This window comes from Capricornis sumatraensis, chromosome 6 (assembly GCF_032405125.1).
Source record: "Capricornis sumatraensis isolate serow.1 chromosome 6, serow.2, whole genome shotgun sequence".
NCBI classification, from domain to species: Eukaryota; Metazoa; Chordata; class Mammalia; order Artiodactyla; family Bovidae; genus Capricornis; species Capricornis sumatraensis.
In genome coordinates, this window is record NC_091074.1 from 108,536,878 (window position 1) to 108,561,763 (window position 24,886).

Below are 24,886 nucleotides of genomic sequence, written 5' to 3' on the forward strand. Positions count from 1 at the left end.
CAGACATAGTCTGTCCTGAGGAACTCGACCCCTCGTATAGGAACTCAGCAGTTTCGGCGTTGTAAGGACACACACACACCCATATACACACATATGCATGTATGTATACACCAACACACACGTCCACATGCACACACGCCGACACGCCCACCCCTGCGCGAACACAAGTCCACGTACCCAGACACAGAGCCCTCTCCAGGGTTAGGATATACTCGGCCTCACTTGCCCCATGCCACCGTCCCTCTGTCCCTCCAATTTATCCATCCACTCATTTCTTGGTTTCTCAGTTTGTGTAACGATTCCGCCAAAACCACAGGCAGAAGGTGTGGGTGGTTGGGGAGGGGGTGTGGAAGCGGAGGGGCGGACCGAGGTCCAGGGCGCCGAGAAGGGGGCGGGGACGGGGCGGGCTCCGGGAGGCGGCGGGCGGCGCTCCCAGCACTCCAGCGCGCCCGGCGGCCGCGGCTCTCGGCAGATGCGCTCGCCCCAGCCAGGGGCAGCTGAACGCCTTTCCTCGGAATCTCCCGGACGTTCCGAGGAGGAGGCAGGGGCTGCGCCAGAGCGCAGCCAGAGGACAGCGCCCCCGGGATCCGGCGCCCAAAGGTGGGTGTCCAAGCTGGGGCGCGGCGGCCTCAGACACCTAGTCCCGGGGCGCCCTCCTGGTGTTGGGGCCTCTGGCGCGGGGATAGGGTGGCTCGGGAGGGACTGGTGATCTGGAAAGCCCTTGGATGCACCGAGGACTTTAAAGGGCTTTTATGGTCCTTGCCTAGTGGAGCGTGTGCGGAGAGGGGGCCTGCCTTTCTTGGAAAGGGCTGTGACCATGTGGCTTTGAATTCCTAGGTTTGGGGGAGGGCCAGCGTTTGGCTGCTTTATTCAATACTTATTCACTTATTTATGTTAAAAAAAAAATAATGTTAGGAATCCCTCCTCACACTCCCTCCGCCAAACACAAGCAGAGCCGCGCTGTACAGGAAAGGCAGAGAAAAATCAAAGGGCCGTAGCCGCCTCTCCAAACCTGGGAGCAGCGGTGGATGGAGCCGCTGGTTCCAGCTCGAGAGGAAGGCGCGGGTCCTGACTCCTTAGATGGCAGCACTGGGTGCGTTTTCGGAAGTCAGGAGCTTTGTAGCGAGACCGAGGCCGAAAACGGCCGGGTCTCCAACCAGCCGGAGTCTTTGGGGCACGCCTTCTGGGAAGACGCTGCCGGAGAAGGGAGCAGCCGTCGGCGCGCGGAAGGAGGGGAATCGAGTCTGAGCTGAGCCTGGAAGTTTGGTCTGAGGCCAGGGCCCCAGCTATTAGGATGTGGTGTTTTATGCCGGATAAAGCTGGAGACTATGTCTTTGCCCCCTTCGTGGGGACACTGTGGGGGAGTCGTGGGGGCGGGTCGTGGTGGCGAGCGCTGGACAAAGTGTTCTGTTATCGCGGTGGAAAAGAGAAGGCGCGCCTCCCGGGATAGGAGCTAGGAGATACTGGCAGCCCTGAGAAATTCTAGAGAAACGTAGTGGAGAACATGGGACTGAATGGTAGTCTGGGAGAGCGGGCGGTCTGGGAGCCCGTGGCGGGAGGCGGGGCGGGCGGGGAGCGTCGGCTCTGGTGGTGGGTGAGCGCGGAAGACGAAGCGGTGGCTGCGGGTGGTGGGGGACCAGGCGGCGGGTGGACCAGCGGGAGCAGACCTCGCAAGGTGGTTTCTGAGCTTCCCCTGCTCGGATGCCACATGAGCAGCCTTGGGGAATCTCTCCCCAATCCGCAAAAATGGAGCATCTGGGAGCGAAGTGACTCGTTTGGAGCGATTGTGGATTATTTCTCCAGACCCAGTAAAGCCAGTTTCCGCGTGAGTCAATAATTGGTACTGATAGGCTTTGTGGTGAGACATTGGCAAATCTGTACCCTTGCCTGGAGCAGTTTTAAGTGCAGCACCGTTAATTTGGGCGAACTTGCAGACCCTCCCCCCCCCCCCCGCCCGCCCGCTTCCAGGTCAAAGTATGTACCTTCGAAAAGACTGCGCGCACTCACAGATATACGCATCTATATGGTATAGACGAGTCAGCAAACAACTCCTAGGGAGCACCCTTCCATCTTAACCCCCGGTCACTGGCACCTGGTGGCTGAATTAGTACAAACCCACCACTCACTGGTGTAATCTCAGGGGATTTGTTTATTTGGTTTGCTCTAGTTGAAGGGAGTTCATTTAAGCATCACATTTTTCTTCCTGGAAATGTTCCCAATTTAATTAAACACTCTCCTACTTCTGGCAGCCTCCTCAAATTTGATCAATAAAATTTCAGAGTAACAGGTCTAGAAATGAGGCATATTTAGTAAATGAGACATATTTAGTAAGGAGTCCACTGCTTCTTTAAACATAGAGTCTTATAAGAATTGAAACTGCCTTAAAGCCCCTTCTTAATGACTGTTCGCTGCCAGCCCCCTCCCGAGTTTTGACATAGATTCTTTGCTTAAAGGGCATCTTCTCCTTTGAGTGGGCACACCATGGGTCTTGAGGGCCCAGCAGTTACTCTGAGCTGCACCAATAAAATTAGTCATGAGCCAGGAGAAACGAAAGTAATAGGACTTGAGTCTCTAGATTCCTTACTAACAGTCTGGGCAGTTAAGTGTTGAGATGTTTCTCTGGCAGTGGAATTCATTTTCAACTTCTTTCTGGGATGCCAAGATGCTAGTGTGAGATTGGGCTTTGAGATGGGACAAATATTTTGAAATACCCATTATCTCATAGTTCTGGCATGACAGTTGAAACGGCTTCCTGCCTGCAGAATTTAGGGTAGTGTTGTCAGAATTTATTTCACTTTCATAAGTGGCTCCTTCTGACTCACTAGCCTCAGGATCTCTGGCTAATAAAATCAGAACAGATTGTCTTAATTTAGTTATCAAGTGAGGGGGAAGTGATCCACTGGTGGTTTTATTTCTAAACCTTTCAGTATTTTAATGTAGAAATTACACTATTAAATGTTATTTTTAAAAAAATGCTAATACCCCAGACTTTCTAATTAATTATTACAATTATTGTCTAGATTCTACTGTCTTTATAGATTTGGTGGACTCTTAAAGCACCCATGTCCTAGATTTCTATCAAGGTTGTCATCACAAGTCTCTACTTAACAGGACAATGAGAAATGTTTCAGATAAAGATGAAATTGAACTTGGATGGGAGTTGTGTTGAGGGATTTTAATGATGAAAACAGGAGCATGTTGAAAAACAGTTCTAGTTTTTAATTTTATCCATTTATCAACTCTGGTATGATCTCACATGAATTAGCCTCTGGAATGGCTGTCCTTTGGATCTTGAGACACGTGGGAGGCACCATTTGCTTAGATTATTGGTCTGACATCCTGTGCAAGCTATTGAAAATTTCAAGGAATTGATTAATACACTTAGCAGTTTCAACAAGTTTAATAAGTTTTGCTAAAAGATTGATTTTTTTTTTTTACTGTGTAAACTTGACACCCAGAGGCAGATTTTTTGTGATGCTAAAAAAGCTTAAGCTTCGGCCGCACTAGCACCAGCCTCATCCAGGAGCACTTTGGGTGGCTTGGGCCTGACAAAGGCAGTGTCTCCTTGAACCATCATGGGAAACAGATGGAGGAGAGGGAGAGACAGAAATATCTTTGTTAGAGAATCACCTCCTAAGAATTTATGACTGTTGTTGAGTTTTGGACATATGTCCTTCAAACACATTTTCCAGAAATGTATCATAGAAAGTGGAAAGCATCTCTTTTCTAACAGGAAAAACAACTACAGGTTTCTCCCACTTTCTGAAAGTTGGAATTATTACCACTTAGCTTTTACCCAGGATCTACATCTCACTCACTGAAAGAAATCCAAAGATTTTCATTTTTATGAAAAAACTATTATCAAATTAGAACATGAGTCTTTCATAGAAGTGAAATGCCTGCTGTAATGTGAAGTCAGGGATTCTCTTTACTTTATGCCATTTCAGTTTACCAAAAGTTTCATAGGAATAATCTACTTTCAGATATTGGGGCAAACCTATATTTTGCTCAAAAAGAAAGTTATAGAGTATGTTTATGTGATTTAAATAGGACTTGATTAATAAGAATACTTATTAATATTAACTAATAGGTAACTAAAGTTTAAAACCAAGTCTTAAAAATTTTTTCCAACTGTTGTTGATGAAGATGTTTGTAGGATGTATTAAATGACTACCCCACTTTGACCACTTTCTGCCTTAATGAGTTTACCTTGGTGCATATACTGTTGTCTTCCTTTTGACCATTCAGGATTTTGTAGTCTTGGTGTGATGTTAGCATAGATATGAATTATAATTTATAGGAGGGCAGAAGTATAATTGCCAAACCTAGTCCATGACAGGCTCTAGAGGCTGGCTTTTGGGAAAAAAAACAAAACAAAACAGAAATCCCAATACAAATATAATTCCTGTTCTTTGCCCCAGTCTATGAAAGCTGAGCACCAGAACAATGAGTTAATCAAGACCTTGCCTTCTTCCTACAGTAAAGCAGGATGCGCTTTTTCCAGGGTTCAGCCAGAGGTTCTTTTTGCCTTTTGAAGTGAATTCTGAGATTGAGGAGGTCCAGAAGAGGACAGACAGCATAGGCAGAGGGACTGAGAGCATCCTTGGGCCCATTGACTTCTTTCTCTTTGGAACTTATCTTCCAAATCTAAGAACAAGGAGTGTTACCAGGATGTGGGGGGACATGTTGGAGTAGGATCAAAGGACATGTAAGTGGCATTTGTTCCCTTCTTGGTTGGAATCTCAGAAAGACCCCATGGGCCATGTGATTGGAAAAGATACCCTTGGGAGGTAGCATGCTGAGGGTTTCCTTATTCAGGCAGAGGATGGGGTGGGGATGAAATGATGGAGCTTCCCATAGGTGGTTTCTTTGCCTTGGAGGATCCGTGTCTGAGTTGAGGCAGTCATGGCATGAATGCCAGGGAAGGGGACAAAGCCGTAGAACTTGGTAGGGATTTCACTGTCCTTTGAGCTCCTCCTTTCAGGGATTTCATGGTTGGTTTGATGTTTGACTAGAGCAGATGGGGTGAGCAGAGCCAAATATTCATATACTACACCACCCCAGTTATCCAGAGTCATGGCAGGGCTCACATTCATTGGGTGGTGGTGGTGGTGTAATCGCTAAGTTGCATCCGACTCTTGCAGCCCTGTGCACTGTAGCCCCCCAGGCTCCTCTCTGTCCAAGGGATTTTTCAGGCAAGAATACTGGTGTGGGATGCCATTTCCTTCTCCAGCGGATCTTCCCCACAGGGATTGAACCTTCATTTTCTGCATTGCTGGAGGATTCTTTACCACTGAGTCACCAGGGATTCATTAGTGTGTTGGCCAAATTCTCTGTGAGATCTAGAGCATATCACATAAACTGAGTCTTAGTTCTTCATCTATAAAATATGAGGGTACCCAAACCTACCTACCTCAAAACTTGCGTTAAATGAGATAGAAATGGAAGCACCTTGCACGTGTATTCCTCCCCAAGTTGGTTGTTTTCTTAAATTAACCAGAGTCGTCTTTCATTTTTGTGGCAGATACAAATAAGTAAACAGTTTTTAAAGTTAACTTTAAAACTTCCAGCAATTGTGTAGCAGATCAATTGTTCATCCCTTACACTGATCAGATAAAGAATGTTTACCTCCATGCCACCCACAGCCCCTCCTTTTGACTTGGAGAATCTCACTGACATCCCTCTCCTTCCCTTCCCCACAAAGCACTTGCACTATTGTATTGAGACTTCTTCCAGTCATCTTGGCTTGCTCCCTTGTGATGTTTTGAGTAGATCAGAAGTTGTTTCTCAATCGGAAAATGGACCCAAATGTTTAGGACCAGAATCCTAGGCTTTCAGCTTACCCGGTGACTAGCAGTGGGATGCGGGTCACTGAGATCCCCCTTCACCAACTCCTGGAAGATTTTTTGTCAGCTCTAATGAGCTTACTCTGTCATATGGAGGAATGTGGATGAATGTATTAAGTAAAGATTTGCCATGAGGGTTAAAATAAAAAAGGTTTTCAGAAGAGTCTGGGAAGCCGAGTAAATTCAGTCCTTTTTGTCTTACCATTGAACTTCTCATGGTTTGCAGTAGAGTTGGCTGTTTGGATAGATGATTATCTAGTACCTGGAAGAGGTGGACACACCAGAGACATCATTTTGAGTTAATTCTTAAGTGCTACGAATCGTTCTTTGAAACAAACCCACATAAAAGGTGGGTTCCTTTCCCAGGGCAAAGGAAACCATAAACAAAATGAGAAGACAACCCATGGAATGGGAGAAAGTATTTGCAGATGAAGGAACTGACAAATAATTCATCTCCAAAATATACAAACACCTCATGCAGCTCAATAACAACAACAACAGAAAACAACCCAATTAAAAAAAAATGTGTATATGTGCTGTGTGCTAAGTTGCTCAGTTGTGCCTGACTCTTTGCAGCCCCCTGGACTGTAGCCCACCAGGTTCATCTGTCCATGCGGTTCTCTAGGCAAGAATACTGGAATGGGTTGCCATTTCCTCCTCCAGGAAATCTTCCCAAGTCAGGGATCAAACCCACGTCGCTTATACCTCATGCATTGTCAGGCAGGTTCTTTATCACTAGGGCCACCTTGGAAGTCCCAATCAAAAAAATTGGCAGCTCTACATAGATATTTCTTTAAAAAAAAATGCAGATGGTTAAAAAAGCACATGAAAAGATGCTCAACATCACTAATTATTAGAGAAATATAGATCAAAACTAGAATGAGATATCACTTCACACAAGTCCAAATGGCCATCATCAAAAGATCTACAAACAGTAAATGCTAGAGAGGGTGTGGAAAAAAGGGACCGCTCCTATGTTGTTGGTGGGAATGTAAATTGGTACAGCCACTATGGAGAACAGCATGGAGATTCCTTAAAAAACTAAAAATAGAGCTGTCATATGATCTAGCAATCCCACTTCTAGGTATATTTCTGGAGAAAATCATCATTCCCAAACATCCATGCACCCCAGTATTCATAGCAGCACTGTTGACTATCCAGGACATGGAAGCAACCTAAATATCCATTGACAGATGAATGGATAAAGAAGATGTGTTATGTATGCAGAATGGAATACTCAGTTCAGTTCATTTGCTCAGTCGTGTCCAACTCTTTGCGACCCCATGAACTGCAGCACTCCAGGCCTCCCTGTCCATCACCAAGTCCCAGAGCCTACCCAAACTGATGTCCATTGAGTCAGTGAGGCCATCCAACCATCTCATCCTCTGTTGTCCCGTTCTCCTGCCCTCCATCTTTCCAGCATCAGGGTCTTTTCAAATGAGTCAGCTCTTCGCATCAGGTGGCCAAAGTGTTGGAGTTTCAGCTTCAACATCAGTCCTTCCAGTGAACACCCAGGACTGATCTCCTTTAGGATGGACTGGTTGGATCTCCTTGCAATCCAAGGGACTCTCAAGAGTCTTCTCCAACACCACGGTTCAAAAGCATCAATTCTTCAGCACTCAGCTTTCTTTATAGTCCAGCTCTCACATCCATACATGACTACTGGAAAAACCATAGCCTTGACTAGACAGACCTTTTGTTGGCAAAGTAATGTCTCTGTTTTTTAATATGCTGTCTAGGTTAGTCATAACTTTCCTCCCAAGGAGTAAGCGTCTTTTAATTTCATGGCTGCAATCACCATCTGCAATGATTTTGGAGCCCCAGAAGATAAAGCCAGCCACTGTTTCCACTGTTTCCCCATTTATTTGCCATGAAGTGATGGGACTGGATGCATGATCTTAGTTTTCTGAATGTTGAGCTTTAAGCCAACTTTTTCACTCTCCTCTCACTTTCATCAAGAGGCTCTTTAGTTCTTCTTCACTTTCTGCCATAAGGGTGGTGTCATCTCCATATCTGAGGTTATTGATATTTCTCCCGGCAATCTTGATTCCAGCTTGGGCTTCTTCCAGCCCAGCGTTTCTCATGATGTACTCTGCATATAAGTTAAATAAGCAGGGTGACAATATACAGCCTTGACGGACTCCTTTTCCTATTTGGAACCAGTCTGTTGTTCCATGTCCAGTTCTAACTGTTGCTTCCTGACCTGCATATAGGTTTCTAAAGAGGCAGGTCAGGTGGTCTGGAATTCCCATCTCTTTAAGAATTTTCCACAGTTTATTGTGATCCAGAGAGTCAAAGGCTTTGGCACAGTCAATAAAGCAGAAATAGATGTTTTTCTGGAACTCTCTTGCTTTTTCAATGATCCAGCAGATGTTGGCAATTTGATCTCTGGTTCTCTTGTCTTTTTTAAAACCAGCTTGAACATCTGGAAGTTCACGGTTCATGTATTGCTAAAGCCTGGCTTGGAGAATTTTGAGCATTACTTTACTAGCGTGTGAGATGAGTACAATTGTGCAGTAGTTTGAGCATTCTTCGGCATTGCCTTTCTTTGGAATTGGAATGAAAACTGACCTTTTCTAGTCCTGTGGCCACAGCTGAGTTTTCCAAATTTGCTGACATATTGAGTGCAGCACTTTCACACCATCATCTTTTAGGATCTGAAATAGCTCAATTGGAATTCCATCACTTCCACTAGCTTTGTTCATAGTGATGCTTCCTACGGCCCACTTGACTTCACATTCCAAGATGTCTGGCTCTAGATGAGTGATCACACCATCGTGATTATCTGGGTCATGAAGCTCTTTTTTATACAGTTCTTCTGTGTATTCTTGCCAACTCTTCTTAATATCTTCTGCTTCTGTTAGGTCCATACCTTTATCGAGCCCATCTTTGCATGAAATGTTCCCTTGGTATCTCTAATCTTCTTGAAGAGATCTCTAGTCTTTCCCATTCTGTTGTTTTCCTCTATTTCTTTGCATTGATCACTGAAGAAGGCTTTCTTATCTCTCCTTGCTATTCTTTGGAACTCTGCATTCAGATGGAACACTACTCAGTCATAAAAAAGAAAGAAACAACGCCATCTACTACAACATAGATGAGCTTAGAGACTGTCATGCTGAGTGAAGTAAGGCAGGCAGAGAAGGACAAATGTGCTGCTAATATGTGGGTTCTTAGAAAAAAAAATGGTACAAATGAACTTATTTACAAAACAGAATAGAGTCACAGATGTAGAAAACAATCTTGTGGTTACCAGGAGTGAAAGGGTAGGGAGGGATAATTTGGAAAATTGGGATTGACATATACACACTACTATATAAAACAGATAACTAATAAGGACCTACTACATAGTACAGGGAATTCTACTCAGCACTCTATAATGACCTATATGGGAAAAGAGTGGATATATGTTTATGTATAGCTAATTCACTTTGCTCTACACGCCAAACTAACACAACATTGTAAGTCAACTAGACTCCAATAAGAGTTGTAAAATAAATAAAAGGTAACCTTCACCCTTGGTCCAGACTTTTCTACCAAATTCAGGGTGCCAGCCAGCATTGGGGGCCTGGACTGGAATAAGCCTGTATGTATTTAAGGAAGTGAATCAGTTAGAAAAAAGCAGTTGGGGATTCACAAAAAACATGATTAAAAAAGCAGAACATTGTAGCACCTAACCCAGTTTACAGTGCCCCTGTGAAGTTTGGTTTTTAGTCACTGTCTACTGGAGGGAAGTCCCTCCTCAAAACATCTCTGGAGTTGGGGACTGTCCACCTCAGGGCCAGTGACTGTCCAGTGTCTATCCTTTGCCTAGGGGCCTCAGCCCTGCATAAAGGCCGTTTCCTAGGAATTTGCCTGTTACACTTGAGCAGTATATCTGGACGTGTGATTCCTTAGCCAGGTGTCCATGGAGGGGCAGAGAGTGTCTATGTGATACAAACTGTCAGCATCATCCCTGTGGGAGGAGCCTGGATGCTGCCTTTTAAACCGGTTCCGCTGGTGATGCCAAGAGCAGATGATGATGGCAGTCCTGGGGCTCCATCAACAGAATTCTACGTGAGCATTCTATTCTGGTGAGTGCCCCAAACTCGGTATCTGCTAGATAGGCTTGGTGAGCAATCAAATCAGTGTATACCAGTGCCAGCCCGGAACTGTTAAGCTCTCGTCTCAGATGTTTTTTTCATAAGCTCTATCTATGATTTAGTGAGGAAGCCTTGGAAAGGATGATTACTGTGCTGAGCAAGGATTAACGGTGATGCTAGTTTTTCCTGGGTTGTCAAAGGAGACTGGGTTGAACGTTACCCCATGGGTCTTAGAATGCCCTGGGTTAGCGAGGTTTAGAGAATTTTGCCAGGCCTTCCAGGGGGTTTTCGTTTTTTCTTGGTTAGAAGGAGCGCATGTGTGTGGACCGGGTTGCCCATACCATTCCAAGTTCTGTGAAGAGAGAGGAGTTCTTTAGGTGGCTGTCTGTCCATCCCTGTGATTTCTCCAAGGTGTGCGTGCTGATCCTGGGGGTCCAGGGCTGAAGCTGGGGTTTCCTTTAGCAGAGACCAGCCCTGCAGACTCTGGGGGAAGCCCTAACCCCCAGATAGAAGAGAGGGAAGGACGCCTGCTTGCCTTTCTTCCCCACCAGCCTGACCAGGCTCGAATGCAGAGCTATGCCAGGGCTGACTAAGCCCTGCACCTGGGTGTAAGTATGAGGAAGGCCAAACCACACTTTCCTGTAGGCAGTTAACTACCGGGGCAGCTGACTTTCTCAGCTTCTATTTGCATGATGTCATTTGTACAGTGGAATAATGCAGAAACTTACTTTGTTTGGAGTGATGCCTCACATACTTTTTTTTTTTTTTTTATACAGCCTACAAATAGAGAGACACTATTGTTGAGACTTTTTCATATGTGTGGGGGGCAGGAGGGTGGTTGAGGGAATGATTTTCCCAAAGGAATTCATCTTAGTTAATATTCTAGAAAAATCTACACAACTCTGAATTCAAAAGCTCTCTCTGTATGTGTGTTAAAATCAAGGTCCATGTGCCATGTGCTCTGTGAACCCAAAAGGCTATATTTAGCCTGGTAGAGTAGTATTTTTGCATCAGAACATTTTATCCTTACTAAGGATAGCAAGGATTCTCCCTGGACACAATTACAGATGAGTAGACTTCATTCATTTGGGGAGGAATATGCACAAATGGTTTTGGAAATTTTGATCCGATCCAAAGCACATTCCTGTTTGAGATCAATTTTTCCTTTTGAGAAGAGTTTAAATCAGTGTTAAATGCAGCTCGGAGATGGGCCCAGAGAGTGGGAGAGATTGCTTTTGCATGAAATCACAATGTGTACATTGTTTTTAAATATTCTTTTCATCGTATGCTTCATTACGAAAACAGTTCAACAATTCACAGCCTCCTAAGGGTGACAGATGTTATGGTGTAACCAACAGAGAGAGTGTAAGCTGGAAGAAAGAAAAGGGAAGAAGTCCCTCCCTCGCCAACCACCACTCAGGATGGAATTGAGTTTTTTCTTCTAGGGGAATTCCCTGTAATCCCCAGGGATGCCTTGACCTTGAGGTTTCTAGGCACGGTGCTGGGAGGAGCTCAGAGAAAGGGGGAGGGAATTCACATTTTCCGAGTGCCAGATGCCAAACCAGTTGCTTTGTCTGCACTCTGTTACTTAATGCTTGCAGTCACCCTGGCTTTTCAAGTGAGGGTGCTGAGGCACTGAGAGGTTACCCAGTAACCAGCCAAGTTATGGGATGTCAGCCAGTTTTCCTATGCTGCTCCCTCCTCCTGTGACTAAACCAGTGCTAAGGGGCCTGGGTGCTCTGAGTGTGGTTTGAGGACCTGAAGCATCAGCACCACCCAGGGGCTATGTTGAAACTAGAGTATCCTTAGCTCCATCCCAGACCTGCCAGTCGGAATCTGCATTTGTAACAAAAACCCCAGGGATTTGTGTGCACATTACAGTGTATGAAGCTCTGCAACCCTGGACCTGGGGGAGGAAGGTCTGGTGGATACCATTGTGAAAACTAACCAAGCCTCAGGACAGCAATCAGGAGGCTGACTTGAGGGCTTGTCTCTCTGGAGGGGGAATGGGTGCAACTAGAATCTAGCAGGATGCATTGTAAACATTGTAAACCACGCAGGACGCTCCACCTCCCCTCGCAAGGAGGAATTATCCTGCCCCACCCGGCCATAGTGCTGATGCTGAGAAACTCCGATCTAGTTGTCCAGATCTGGAATTCACGTCCTATAGAGATGTTTTCATAGCCTCAGAGGCACAGTGGAGCTTTCTAGCAAGCCTAACTTAAATGAGATGATACTGATTGCATTTTGCTTTGCAGATGTGATTCTCTTCACTGGCATTTGCAAAGAGTGAATTTCATGCTGCAATTGCAGCATGATAGATTTCCATTAGGGTTTTGACAGTGGTACCCAGGATGCAGTGGAAATGTTTCTGAACAGGTGTTGAGTGTGCCGTACTGGGGGTCACACTCCCACTCCCCAGTCCTGCCTGGCAACTGCGTTTTGCTTCTTTGTTTTACAGGCCTCTGTTCTAGCTCACAGCCCCCAGGCGTGCTGTGTTTGTTCTGCTGTGCCACCTGGAGGCCAGGGGAGGAAAGGGAATAAACAGCAAGATTGGTGAAGGGAGGCAAAGCCTCTTGCCCATCACCTTGCCTCCCAGCCTCCTGAGATTTACTCACCTCCCCCATTCCTGGGTTCTGTCCCTGGGTTGGGGAGATCCCCTGAAGGATGGCAGTAGCAACCCACTTCAGTATTCTTGCCTGGAGAATCCCTTGGGCAAAGGAGCCTGGCGGGCTACAGTCCATAGGGTTGAAAAGAGTTAGACACCATTGAAGCAACTCATTTCTTATATTCGCCCTCAGCTCCTGTAATTCCAGCACCTCCACTGACAAACTGTCCCCTCTCCTCCCCTTTCTCTCTCTCCCTCTCTAGATTCTTGGCCCAGAACATCTGGAACTCTTTCCCCTCCATCCCCTCTGCCTCCCTTCCTTCTTTTCTCTCTGTTCTCCATTTATCAGCTGAAAATCAGCCTGAACCATGACTGGGGAAGTGAAACTAGCATGTCCAATGTGTAATAAGGGGGAAATAAGTTATGAATTGGAGTTCTATCCAGTAACGAATCCCTGTCATTCATCTCCTTCAGAATAGCTATGAACACCTCTACCTACTCTCTTGTTTTATGCTCATTAAACTTGCTTTTTTTTTGAGCTCTAGAATTGGAAAACAGAGTTCTTTATGGGTTTTGGTGTGTTTTCCAATTTTCTTTCACTGTTGGTATTATAACACTCATTTTCCTGTTCTTTTTAATAAACATAATCCATGAGGTAGGTTGTTTTCTACAAGTTTTGGAACCAAACTGGAGTTATCACCAAGGCATTCCAAGGAGAAGACAACATCTTTGCAACTTCTGTGTGCCTTCTTTTTGTGACTCTTGTGATCCTTTGCAAATGAAAAGGCAGAGGGCCTTGGGGAGTGACCAGTGGGCTACACAGAATGTCCAGCTCCAGCATTTGGACCCAGACGCCAGGGCAGATGAAGCTGGGCCTCCAACCAGAGTGGAATGCATCTTCCCAGTATTGGGATGCCTGTGTTTTTTCCAGTAGACCACCTGATCTGCTCCAGCAGGCTTTAAATTGGGAAATGTGGAATTACAGGGAATACTGGAAATCAGAGAACAGGAGATCAGTTTACTGTGGAGGATTATCAGTTATGTCACAAAAAGGGGAGATCTGACACTTGGTAACTGATTCCTAGCAATTGTTTTGAGGAAATGATTGGGAAATCAGCATTAGAAACAAACTTGTCTTTAAGACCAGTCTTAAAGGTATATAATTGAGAGGAAGAAAACCGTAGAGTCCTTTGTCCTCTGAGCTGCCCCTCCTGACTCCAGCACACACCCTCTTAGTGTGCGGTCACATCTCATGAACGCCTCCAGTGCCCTCTTGGGTTTGATAATGTATGCCATCTTTTGCAAGAAACTCTTTGGGCTACAGTTTACGCCTTTCACAAATTGATCTGGAAACTGCTAGTAAGAATCATCACAGAATTGACTACTGCAAATCCTTGGACCCTTTCAAAGTAACAGTTACTGGCACTTTATGAAGAATAGCTCCAAACCAAGGGCAGAGTTGGTAAGAACAGAGGAAGACATAATTCACGTACAATTGAATAAAACCTTCAACCTTTAACATGGACCCATTTTCATCCACAAATTGGAACGAACCTTCTTTCCAAAGAGTATAACTTTAAAAAGCTCAAATTTTCGTATTTCTTTAGTGAGTTGAATCTTCCATAAGAGCAGCTACTCTGAGATCATGATCATGAATATTTAATCTTGTCAGTAGCTTGTTGTTGTTGTTCACTCACTAATTCCCATCTGACTCTTTGCAACCTCATGAACTGCAGCATGTCAGGCTTCCCTGCCCTTCACTGTCTCCCAGAGTCTGCTCAAACTCATGTCCATTTAGTCAGTGATGCCATCCAACTATCTCAACCTCTGTCGCTCCCTTCTCCTGCTGCCCTCAATCTTTCTCAGCATCAGGGTCTTTTCCAGTGAGTTGGCTCTTTGCACCAAGTGGCCAAAATATTGGAGCTTCAGCTGCTGCATCAGTTCTTCCAGTGAATATTCAGGGTTGATTTCCTTTAGGATTGACTGGTTTGCTCTCCTTGCAGTCGAAGGGACTCCCAAGAGTCTCCTTCAACACCACAGTTGGAAAGCATCAGTTCTTCGACACTCAGCCTTCCTTATGGTCTAACTCTCACATCCATACATGACTATTGGAAAAACCATAGCTTTGACTAGATAGACCTTCGTCGGCCATGTAATGTCTCTGCTTTTAATATGTTGAGTTTGTTACAGCCTTTTTACAAAAGCCAGGAAGAACCTTGACTCCTTGACACCAGATCCCCAAAGCAAAGCATCCTCCTGGCAGCCTGCCTGCCTAAGCGGAAGGAAGGTGGAGAGAAAGTAAAAGGAGAAGCTATTTGTTAAGATCTTAGAAATATGACTAGAGTGGTGGTTGCCAGGAGCTGGGAGCTAGAAGGAAGGAGGAATGGAGAGTTAGTGTTAAATGGGTACAATTTCATTTTTGAAAAATGAAAAGTGTTCTCTGGAGGGATGGTGGTGTTGGTAGCTAAAAATGTGAGTATACTTAGTGCCCCTGACTGTACAGTTAAAAATGGTTAAAATGGTAAATTTTATGTTTGTATATTTTACCACAGTAAATCAGGCATCCACAGAGAAATTTTGTTTCATTTGTATTAACTTTACCTTAAAAAAAAAAAGTCAAAAAATAAATCCAAATGGCAGAAATAGAAGATAAATGTCACCACCACCACCACCACCAAAAAGATTGTGAAAATCTGTCTTTTGAAAGCCAAAGGAGAACCTTGGTCTTGAAGACAGTGGGACCTAAACACTCAGTGAGTTGACTCAGGGAGGGTTGGAAGGTCCACGTGGTTTGAGGGTCCAAGCATTTCCTTGGTGAACACTCTGGGATGGACCTGTGGTTCATGGCGCCCTCATCGGAGGCCACAGGACTGATTTGAAGAGGAAGACTTGAGCTGAGCTGTGTTTTCCTACTGTCTGGGCTGCCCTTTGGCCCTGGGACGAGGACACCTCCATAATTACCACCCCTCTGTCATCCAAGGAATCCCGAGCCGTCACATTTTTCAGTATTGTTTTCTTTGCAGTTTAACCCTGGCTTGTCACATTGCCAAGGTGAAAACTATGCCCGCCCCCCCCCCCCCCCTTATTTTTCCCACCCTGGCTCCACGTGGAGGGAAACGATGGATGCCTGGACTTGTCTTCCGGCATAAGGGCACCGCATGCCTGCGCCTACACCGGCCCCGTCTCTGAAACAGGAAGAGGTGCCTGCTGAGGTCTCAGAGACACATGTTCTTAGAGTTGCTGTTTCCTCACGCTTCCCTGGCTGTCGGAGGGGCATGTTCCAAGAGTGAGCCGGGGGTTGCGAGGCTGTGGAAACACTCTGGGGGCAGCCCTGGACGGCGCTTCCCTGTCAGTGGGCTTCAGTGTCACCCCAGCAGGGTGACTTCCAGGCGGAGGGCCAGCTCCCTGACGCTCATCACAGCACGTCCCTTCTGCCTGCCGGGCCCAGAAGTATATGCTGCAGGCGTTTCTGTGATGGACACTCCTAGCTCTTCCTCTTGTTTGCTTGTTTCTCATTTTCATGGTAGTAAAATACACAGAACATAAAATTGACCATCTTGGGATTTCCCTGGTGGTCCAGGGGCTAAGACTCCATGCTCCCAGTGCAGGCAGGCCGGTCTGAACCCTGGTCAGGGAACTAGGTCCCAAAGGCCACAACTAGGAATTCGCATGCTACAACTAAAGACCTCACATGCTGCAACTAAGACCCAGCACGACCAAGTAAATAAATTTCTTTAAACCTTAAAAAAAAATAAAAATACTAAAGTAAAAAGATTTAAAAAAAAAAATTGACCATCTTAACCATGTTCAGTGACAAGAAGTACATTCACATTGTTGTGATACTATCTTTATCCATCCATCCACAGAACTTTTTCATCTTGTAAAACTAAAAGCCTTTACCTGTTAAACACCAGCTTCTCTTTCCCCTCTACCTTCCAGCTTCTGACAACCACTGTCTACTTTCTGTCCCTCTTAGATTGACTGCTCTAGGTAACCCATCTAAGTGAAATAACACAGTATTTCTCCTTTGTGACTGGCAGTTTCACTTAGCATAATGTCCTTAATGGACATGAGTTTGAGCAAACTCCGGGAGACAGTGAAGGACAGGGAATCTCAGTGTGTGGCAGGCCATGAAGTTGTGAAGAGTTGGGCGTGACTCAGCAACTGAACAACAACAATGTCCTCAAGATTCCCCCATGTTGTGGCAGGTACTAGGATTTCCATCCTTTTTAATATCGGTGAATTATATTCCAGAATATGTCTATACTGCATTTTGTTGATCCACCATCCATTGATGGACACCTGGGGTCCTGCTTTCCCCTTTTCTCTCACTCTTGTTGTTGAGAAGCATTATCTACCTGTGAAGTCCTCTAGAGAGCAAAAGAATTCCCTAGTCCCTACTTTCAAGGAGTTCACTTCTCTAGCAAGTGCTGAAGTACAACTACAGGAAAAAGGAAATCAGAGAGCAAAAGTCATATAACATGAGACATCCGACTAGGATGTGTCGTAAGTGGATGTGGATTTGTACAACAGATGGCTTAGAGGGAGTATAAGCTAGAGTATGGATTCCAGAGGTAGATAGCCTGAGCCCCGATCCTGGCTTTGTCCATAGCAACCATGTCACCTCGGGTGAATTGTTGAATCTCTAAGCTTCTGTTTCCTATAAAACAGGGATAATAGTACTTTCCCCATAGAATTGTTGGGAGGATTACATGGGAAAACATTGAAAGAGAGTTTAACAGAGAGCATGACATGCGATTAGCATTCAAGACTAACATACGTGTTACCCACTAGTGCCAGTCAGTTATTTTTAATATATTGTTCTTGTTCTTTTAATATGACTAAATACTGGTATCTGCATTTGCCACAGTTTTGCAAATATTTGTGGTTCCTATCCTGTCTTTCCTCTTCACTTCCCTTTAAGATTATGATCGTTTGCATGGTAATTGATTTTAGAGATTCTCAGATTATTGAGTAAGAATAAACTGTTTTTATCAGATAACTGATAATAAAAGTGGATGTGGCCTGGCTTTCGTATCCACAGGAGGATATAGAATGAGGAAAGGAAAGACCGTTAGTAGATAACCTTCATCTAACTGGTGAGGAAGTTGGCTTTCTCTATCTCTGGACCTGTTAGAAGGGAAGGCTAGGTTCCATCTCTTGGTAATGTAGGTCTGATAGATAACGTTGCCCATGTAGATAATGCTATTGTGGCTATTTTCACAATTAAAAAATTCATGTTTAGATTATTTTCATCTTGAATATTGAAATGCTCTCATTTTTTCTAGTAATGCTTAAAATTTGGGAGCTTCCCACGTGGCACTAGTGGTAAAGAAACCTCCTGCCAATGCAGGAGATGGAAGAGATGCAGGCTCAAGATCCCTGGGTCGAGAAGATCCTCTGGAGAAAGAAACGGCAACTCACTCCAGTATTCTTGCCTAGGAAATCTCTGTGGACAGAGGAGCCTGGCGGGCTGCAGTCCATGGGGTAGCAAAGAGTTGGACACAGCTGAGCACAAGAAAACTTTAAAAAATCAAATTGATAGCTTTGCTAAGTTAAATATTTTTCTATACGGAGGTGCCCTAAGGTATTCTAGAATGTAGGTCTAGGACACATCTGGCTGCTGCATTACTCTGTTCCTGTTTGTCTGCTTGGTATTTCCTACCCAGAGGTCCATGGACTTCAAGGCAATTGAATCCATTATTACCCATGAGAAAAAAAAAAAACCTGAGTCTGCCTTGCTCCAACAATAGATTTCTCTTTTAAAAAAAAAAAAAGGCATTTGAGAGGAGTGGGTGCGAACATAGGAATTTCCTCCTCCACCCTCGCTGTTGCTAAGCTGTAAGCTAATATTGTGAGAGAGAAAAACAGTCAAGGTCTCAGCTTTCCTTGCCATGCCATTTTGTAGTTTTGTTTACTAGTGTTAATGAAGCTTTCCCTCCATCATATGCTGGGGTTAAAGCTGACCGGTTTGTCCTTAGGTTGCCGACTAGGGAGCTTTGCTTCAATTAGCTAAAGGTGCCCAGGCTTCTCCACCCCTCCTGGAGTTCTGTTTACTCCATGGTGTCTTTCGATCAGCTTTTCTGATCGAGAATTTATTTATTTACTCGGTCTGCTTATTTATTTACTTACTGATTTATTCAGTCTGCTGGGGTGGGTAAAGGAATATTGTGCTGCCTTTAAATGTACTCATCTATTTGCCATTACAAGTGAAAATCAAACTTGGAGATTGCTTTTCTTTATTTAAATTTGGAGGCTTTTCTTTTTGCCAAAATCTCTGGAGAAGGATAAGGCCGTGGTGGTTGAAATACTTTTGTGGCTTTTACCGAGGGAGGATTTAGCAAGTGCATTTCCCAGGTTGGGTTTAGAATCATATTTGTTTATGTTCCAAATTTTTCCCCCCTGTAATACCATAATTTTGAGTATCAGCAGAACTGGGGGCAGATTGTATTTCATGGAATGTGTAATCCTTTGGGGTTGTATATTTTACTCAAATAAACTTTCATGATGGGTTGTCCAAATAGGATGAAGTCTCCAGCAGGTTTCACTTGGCTAATTTTGTTCTTTTCTTGCTTTCCTGATCAGACTTCTGTCCAACACCCCTTGAAGTGGGCAACTGAATAGGGTGAAAGTAAAGATTTGGAGTGGTGGTGCAGTTACTGAGAGGTATTTTGGGCTTGATACTATCTGATGGTAATACTAAAGTGATATAGGAACCCCTACTCGAGCTGCCCCAGCTGTGGGTCTGGGGTTTTCTCCAGTGGTGGAGAGTACTCCTCTCTTGGCTGTCTCACTTCTGGGCACCAGAAATATCAGCCCTTGGTTAACAGAGTGTAGGACAGCCCACCATGGAAGGCCTTAGGGTACACAAACGAGAATAGAGTGTAGGAAGGAAGCTGACAGTTTTCAGGGACAGCTCAACCTAATTTGCAAACTGTTATGTTCTCTAAAGCCATAGAGTAATCCACAGACTAGTAATCCACTAGTAATCCTAGTCAAAGGGCTAGGTTGTAGGGAAAGAATCCTGTAGACCTGAGGCGTTCAGAACAACTTGATCAAGTTACTGTACCTCCCGAAGCCTTGGTTTTGCAAACTGCAAAATGGGGCTAGTGATACGTATGATTAGTGGTTTCTGTGCAGGAACCAGTCCAGAGTAGCTGGTGTATTGTCAATACTATGTTTTTAATAAATGTAAATTTCTCCCCTTCAATCATTCAGGATCAAGTAAGTTGCCATGTAGAAGTGTTTTGGAAACTGTGGATATTAATTATTATTTGACTCTTAGTTGACTTAAACATTTGTTTGTCCCAGGAATAGAGAAAAATGTCCTTTGATCATGAGACAGGTGCATTTTTAGTATGTTAAATCCACTGCCTGTCTTTCTTGTGGCTTATTAATGTGGGTGGTTTCAACCCTTCCATATTCTCAATGTCACAGAACCTTCAGCTCTTTTAATCAAGTAGGTTCTTAGATTATCTTTACGAGGTAATCATGTGAGTGGGTCTCTATCAGCTCCAAGTTAAATGATGTGTGCGTCTTCTTTCTGGCTTAACTCTAAAGCTGTAGGATGACTGGGAGGCACTGATGAACTCACAGCTTCCAAACAGCCTATTGGCCTCACAGAACCTGTGGCTCTGGGAAGGCAAGTGAGGCAGACCTAGAACCATAATGGCGTGACTCCCCGTGGTCCCCTCACACTCACTGCTTTCCACCTAGTCTGATTTATCAGGGATGATGTGAACATGATTCAGAAATGGTTTTATGAGAATTTTTTTTGTGGTTGAATCATACCTGGTGGCTTTTTCCATTTTTCTAATGTTATCTGATTAGCTCAGGGAAGCCAAACTTTATTGTCCTGACTCATTGAGGGAAGCTGCTTGCTCATGAATGGGGAGACCCTGGGGAGGAAGAGGATTGGCAGGCATTCCCACCTGATGGGTATCCTGGCAAATTCCAGGGAGGGGAGCATGTGACACGACTTCCAGCGAAGTCTTAATAAAACCTTGCAGGAGGCCCGTTGTGGAAACACTTTCACTTGCATTAATACACCTGCGTTAATACACTCCTCTTCCCCTGAGAGGAGGCCGAGCTGACATCACCCTGTCCCATTTTACACAATAAGAAACTGAGTCTCAGAGATGCTAAGGGAATGGGTTAGCATCCCACACTTAGATCTGATTATATTTCAGATGGATACAGAGCACCAAAGTTAGAGGAGAATGGGAAATTTAGAAAGAGGTTCTCTTTCTACTTTAAACTTTTCTCTATTGGCTGGATAGCTTCCAAAGAGTTACGATAATTGTTTTAAAAACTAAAAATGTGTTATGTTTATTAGTCAACTTTTAAGGCAATGAAAAAGGACCTAATCAATCCTTTAGTTCAGTTCAGTCGCTCAGTCATGTCCAACTCTTTGCAACCCCACGGACTGCCGCATGCCAGGCTTCCCTGTCCATTATGAACTCCCAGAGCTTACTCAAACTCGTGTCCATCGAGTTGGTGATGCCATCCAACCATTTCATCTTCTGTCGTCCCCTTCTCCTCCTGCCCTCAATCTTTCCCAGCATCAGGGTCTTTTCAAATGAGTCAGTTCTTCACATCAGGTGGCCAAAGTTTTGGAGTTTCAGCTTCAGCATCAGTCCTTCCAATGAATATTCAGGACTGATTTTCTTTAGGATTGACTGGCTAGATCTCCTTGCAGTCCAAGGGACTCTCCAGAGTCGTCTCCAACACCACAGTTCAAAAGCATCAATTCTTTGGCGCTCAGCTTTCTTTGCAGTCCAACTCTCACATCCATACATGACTATTGGAAAAACCATAGCTTTGACTAGATGGACCTTTGTCAGTAAAGTAATGTCTCTGCTTTTTAGTATGCTGTCTAGGTTGGTCATAGCTTTTCTTCGAAGGAGCAAGTGTCTTTTAATTTCATGGCTGCAATCACCATCTGCAGTGATTTTGGAGCCCTAAAAGAAAAAGTCTGTCACTGTTTCCATTGTTTCCCCATCTATTTGCCGTGAAGTGATGGGACCGAATGCCACGATCTTCGTTTTCTGAATGTTGAACTTGAAGCCAACTTTTTCACTCTCTTCTTTCACTTTCATCAAGAAGCTCTTTAGTTCCTCTTTGCTTTCTGCCACATAGGTGGTATCATGTGCATATCTGAGGTTATTGATATTTCTCCCGGCAATCTTGATTCCAGCTTTTGCTTTATCCAGCCTGGCATTTCTCATGATGTACTCTGCATATAGGTTAAATAAGCAGGGTGACAATATACAGCCTTGACGTACTCCTTTCCTAGTTTGAAACCAGTCTGTTCCATGTCTGGTTCTAACTGTTGCTTTGTGACCTGCATACAGATTTCTCAGGAGACAGGTAAAGTGGTCTGGTATTCCCATCTCTTTAACAATGTCCACAGTCAAAGGCTTTGGTGTATTCAATAAAGTAGAAATAAATGTTTTTCTGGAATTCTCTTGCTTTTTCAATGATCTAATGGATGTTGGGAATTTGATCTCTGGTTCCTCTGCCTTTTCTAAATCCCAGCTTGAACATCTGGAAGTTCATGGTTAACGTTCTGTTGAAGCCTGGCTTGGAGAATTTTGAGCATTACTTTGCAAGTGTGTGAGATGAGTGCAATTGTGTGGTAGTTTGAGCATTCTTTGGCATTGCCTTTCTTTGGGATTGCAATGAAAACTGACCTTTTCCAGTCCTGTGGCCACTGCTGAGTTTTCCAAATTTGCTGACATACTGAGTGCAGCACTTTCACAGCATCATCTTTTAGGATTTGAAATAGCTCAACTGGAATTGCATCACTCTCACTAGCTTTATTCTTAGGGATGCTTCCTAAGGCCCACTTGACTTTGCATTCCAGGATGTCTGCCTCTAGGTGAGTGATCACACCATCGTGGTTATCTGGGTCATGAGGATCTTTTTTGTATAGTTCTTTCGTGTATTGTTGCCGCCTCTTCTTGATATCTTCTGCTTCTATTAGGTCCATACCTTTTCTATCCTTTATGTGCCTTTATTAGTTCAGTCCTCTCATTTTTACAGATCAGAAGACTTGTGTTGTTAAGTAATTTGCTCAGGGTGTTTGTTACATAAACTGACATGTGGTACAAAGTATATTTCAAAAACTTGGTAGACTAAGTGTGATTATTTAAGCTCTGTGTTCTACTAAATGCATGTTTAACTGCCTGGACTAGCCCAGATAACTCTGGCTGTACTGTTGACAGAAGGCTCCTCACCTTTGGCTTTGGGGTCTGTGAGACCCGGGTGGGAACTTGGTGTTTCTTGGTACCCTCATGACCTTGGGGCACATGACCCTTCTTCCTTATATCTATTTCTTCATCTGCAAATGGGAATTATAATTCCCATCTTGCAAGGTTTGAATTAGATATTAGATGCAGTGAATTAGTAGAATCCACTGGAAATTACCATTTTTATAGATTAAGATGGTCAGGTATTAGAAATTTCATATAGTTTAATCTAAAATATAAAGGGGGCTTCGCTGATGGCTCAGTGGTGAATAACCTGCCTGCCAATGCAGGAGACTCGGGTTCAATCCCTGGATCGGGAAGATCCCCTGGAGAAGGAAATGGCAACTCACTGCAGTATGCTTGCCTGGGAAATCCAACGAACAGAGGAGCCTGGCAGACTACAATCCATGGGGTCACAAAAGAGTTGGACATGACTTAGAGACTGAAATACAACAAGAAAATATAAAGAGTCTAATAGATACTCGGTAAATAGTGTCTGTTCAACTTGCAATACAGGATGAAATAGAATTTTTATGGACATTATGGAGTGGTCCCAAATATTTTCTTTTCTCAAGGAAACTATAAAGATGAAAATGACTCTGCATTTTCTTAAATTTTACAAGTGCCTTTGGAAAGCCTTCTTACTTGAGCACCGCCCCCACCCCCAGCTCCCCCTCCCAGGACGTGTTTCATCTTTTGATGTCTTTGGCAGTTCATGGCTCAGTTGACTTTCTTCTGTTGCTCCTGGGGTCAGGTCCTATATAATTCCTCCTTCTGGTTTTCTTTCATTGATGATCAATTATTTTTAGGTTAGAAACTTTTCTGCACAACAACTGCCCCGCCTCACTGATGCATGGAAAATGAGTATACTCTCAGGGTTTTTGGTCCTGTTATTGTCTCTTATTGGGTAAATTTTGGCTAAAACTCTATAAAATTCACTCAGATGCAGTAGTATTATGGAGTTCTAAGAACCTGTGGATGACTTTTGGGATACCTGTGTTCTGGATATCACTGTGATATTGACTGTTTTGCCTTGGACTCCATATGATTCATTTAATAATATATAAGATCTATAAGATCATTGTAAGTAAGAAAATGCTTGCTTATGATTTTTTCTTGTCAGTATACATAGTGCAGAGAGTGGGTGGTAGGGAAACACTGAGGGCTGAGTTATTATTAGGTCATATTATTATTTCATTGTATTGTAGTCCAGTTTTTTATTATCATAAATTTTCTCTGAACCAATATAACACTACATTCAGGGAAGTGTATTGCTTAATCCAGTTGATAAAAGAACTTTTAACCATGTTTCATTATAAAACCATTGACATGGGTGTGGGGCGGGGTGTGTGGAGAAATAGAAAAGAAAAATGAGAAAATCTTAATCTTCATCATTTTCCATAGACTTCAACCCAGTTTTCTACTCCCTAAAGTGACAGGCTATGCCTTTTTGTTTATTGTCTTTTGGATGATTAAGAAAAAGGAAGCTGATATTTGTGTAAAATTTAACTCAGTCAACAACTTCAGATGCCTGGGTGATACACGTCACTCTGCACACATTTTCAAGATTTATCTTGTTTCATTAAAACTGTAGACATGTCATCTGTTTTACTTGTCTATGTAGTTTTTTTTTAATTTAAATTCATTTATTTTAATTGGAGGCCAATTACTTTACAATATTGTATTGGTTTTGCCATACGTCAACATAAATCCGCCATGGGTATACACATGTTCCTTATTATTAGGCAACTTAGTAGTCTTATAATCTAGGTAAAAACAAGAAATAGAAGAAGTGGGAAAATTGGAAGAATAAATTCCACCACCTCCAGTGCAGCAGTAGCTGTCAGTAATACTGAAATATGAAAGGATCAAGCTGATTGAGAGCAACATGGGTTGAGAGAGAATTAGGAAATTATCATCCTTATGTGCATGCATTTAGATGCCCTATTAAGAAACCACATCTAAGGTAGTAACATTCAAACTTTTTTCTAAAAGTTTCATCATTTAGTTACATTTCCCAGGTGGCCACTAGAGAATGGGTTTGGGGGTGCTTGCCGGTGGTCCAAGGCCAGTGAGGACTTCTGAGGGCAGTGGTGGAGGGGG

At 43.8% G+C, this 24,886-nt stretch overlaps 1 protein-coding gene across 1 annotated transcript in view; it reads left to right on the forward strand.

The window, feature by feature from the left end:
- The first annotated feature begins 507 nt into the window (after window positions 1-507).
- LOC138080891 (PALM2-AKAP2 fusion protein-like) overlaps window positions 508-24,886 on the forward strand; it is a 118,754-nt gene continuing 94,375 nt past the window's right edge. The window contains exon 1 of the mRNA XM_068973761.1: window positions 508-600. The gene's annotated coding sequence lies outside the window, so the exon portion shown is untranslated. The remainder of the gene's footprint in view (window positions 601-24,886) is intronic.